The sequence below is a fragment of the Phascolarctos cinereus genome, unplaced genomic scaffold, assembly GCF_003287225.1.
Source record: "Phascolarctos cinereus isolate Bilbo 61053 unplaced genomic scaffold, phaCin_HiC Scaffold_4;HRSCAF=312, whole genome shotgun sequence".
Lineage (NCBI taxonomy): Eukaryota > Metazoa > Chordata > Mammalia > Diprotodontia > Phascolarctidae > Phascolarctos > Phascolarctos cinereus.
The window spans coordinates 349,171,553-349,173,836 of record NW_027555847.1 but is presented as its reverse complement, the minus strand read 5'-3'; the positions used below and the strand labels follow the sequence as shown (position 1 = coordinate 349,173,836).

Here is a 2,284-nt window from a genome sequence, read left to right as displayed (position 1 = left end):
GTTTGTGATTGATCGTTAAGGAGTTTTGAAACTCCTCCTTACAATGCTGGTCACTCCCTTCTCCTACTCCCTTCCCTTGAGTCAAGAGGGTATCTGTTAACCCCTTTCATAGGAGAAGAGAGTTTCACCCTTTACCCCTCACCTTTGATTTTTCCCTCCCCCGTCTGAGAAAGTAAGGAGGGGGAGGGGCAGCAGCTACTGCATGGACCCCACTGGCAATGGCCTTGGGCCCTGGGGCAACTTTTGCCTGGAAGCATCACCCAGGTTCAGCACATCCTGCTCAAGATAAGGAAGCTAGTCTCCGAACTTGGGTAAGCACACTCTTTTTTTTTTTCATACTGGAAATTATCATTTTATTAACAAAGGGCAGTTATGTGATCAAAAAACTAAAAGGATATAGTTAAATGGAGCAAAAATGCACACCTTTTTAAAGTCCATTAAACATTAAGGAAACACATACCACTTAATTAAATGTTTGTTGTTTTTAGCAGGAATTGTGAACTGCCAGCCTATTCTTGAAGCAAAGTGAAGCTTCAGGCATTGGAAAAGGCACATAAGAAAGCTCAGTTGATAGTGTTCTTATATAAAAGAGACTAGATTAGCAATTTGCTTAACAGTAGTATTGAGGTCTACATTAAGCAGAACTTTTACCCTTAACAGATCTTTTTTTTTAATTCATTTTCTTTGGGAGGTTCATTTTTCTCGATCAACCACACCTCATTGCGTCTATTAAGCAATTGAGAAGGACTGTTATAGCCTGCAGTGTAATAAACCTTTTCATCAAAAACTTTTCCATCTTCTCTCAAAATGCTTGCTAATGTCAAGAGTTGTTCCTGGTTCTTTTGGGCACTAGAAAATCCATCAAAAGACCACACAAACACTGTCATTGCAGCTCTGTCTTCAATAAGACATCTGACTCTGAAGGCTTAGGTGGATCAGATTGCTGTTCAGCAGGGATGTATAAGGAAATGGTAATTGTAGACTGGCAAAATGGCCCTGAACCTGGTTCCACATAGCTTATCACTGGGGTAGTCATCTTGATCTTTACCTCTTTCTCATTCTTGCCTTGAATGTAATTATGAAGTTTCTTGAAGCCAGCTTGGACAGCTGCATCCCAGTCCATTGACTCAACTGAGGTACTAACCCACTTAGCTGGTTCATACTCCCTGATCTTCTCCTAACTACCAGGCTCCCGGGCTGCCTCCTCCAAGCCCTTCCAGTTGGGTGTCTCGGGAACAGGCGCGTCTTCAGCAATTTGCTCCTCTGGGTCTGGGTCGGGCATCTCGGACATGGGTGGTGGAGTTAACTTCCAGGAAAAGATGCCGTGAGCACACTCTTTTAAAGTTGTAGTTTGAATTGTTAATGATGAGATGTTGATTCTCTGTGTAAAGTAATTTGGAAATGCATTTAACAAAACTGAAGTCACCTGATTTGTAAAGGGTTTATTTCAAGTTTCAAATTGGTCAACTTTTTGTATCAGTTATGTCAATCAACTTTACATAATTTGGTTACCACTAAAATAATTTGGCTATTGTTGGTTATTGTTTTAACGTGTGAACTAGCCAAAAGCTTGTTTGGGTTTTGTATGGCTTGCTGAGAATTTGCAAGTGTATAGAAATCTCTAATGATTGGCTTTTTACACCTGGACAAATTTAAGTTTGAGATGTAAATCCTGGAAAAGTTTTTCCTAAGCTGTGATTAATGAAATTTGCTGTTTGAGGTCAAAGCTCCTAGGATTTTATTTTGAGTTGTCTGATGGATCATAATCCATTTATAATCAATAGTCCACCGTCTGAGAGAAATGTCACAAGCTGCTCAGAGAATGTGATCCTGGTGGGAAGTCAGCACTGGGAAAGCTGAGAGGTCAATTTTAGCTTCAGTCTGTGAGATATGACTCTCAGAAGTGAAGCCTGCTGAAAGGGTCAATAGTTCTTGTTAATAGTTCTTGTATTGTTTTCAAAACCCTCCCCCACTCAGACCCTGTTTTTTAAGCACAGTAGCAGAAAGAATAGCCCTACCCCCAACCTGAACTGCTTGCCCTTGCAAAACTTCCTGCCTTTTCTTGTCTCTGGTCAAACTTGTGTCTCTGTTGCTGAGGCTGTGAATAGATTATGCCCCCTGAAGCCCAGCCAATGGGATAAGGGGAAGGGGGTTAGGGAGGAGGAGCTCACATTAGGGTATGAATAAGCCTTGATTTCTGTAATGAACTCGTACTCTCCTGGCTGGCAATGGTGACTAGGAGCGGTACCTTTTCTCATGAGAAAGCAATAAACTCCTTTCTGCT

At 41.4% G+C, this 2,284-nt stretch overlaps 1 pseudogene; it reads right to left on the bottom strand.

Annotated features, from left to right (window-relative positions):
- Positions 1 to 625: 625 nt before the first annotated feature.
- Positions 626 to 1,291, bottom strand: LOC110216089 (heme-binding protein 2 pseudogene; annotated as a pseudogene).
- Positions 1,292 to 2,284: the final 993 nt, after the last annotated feature.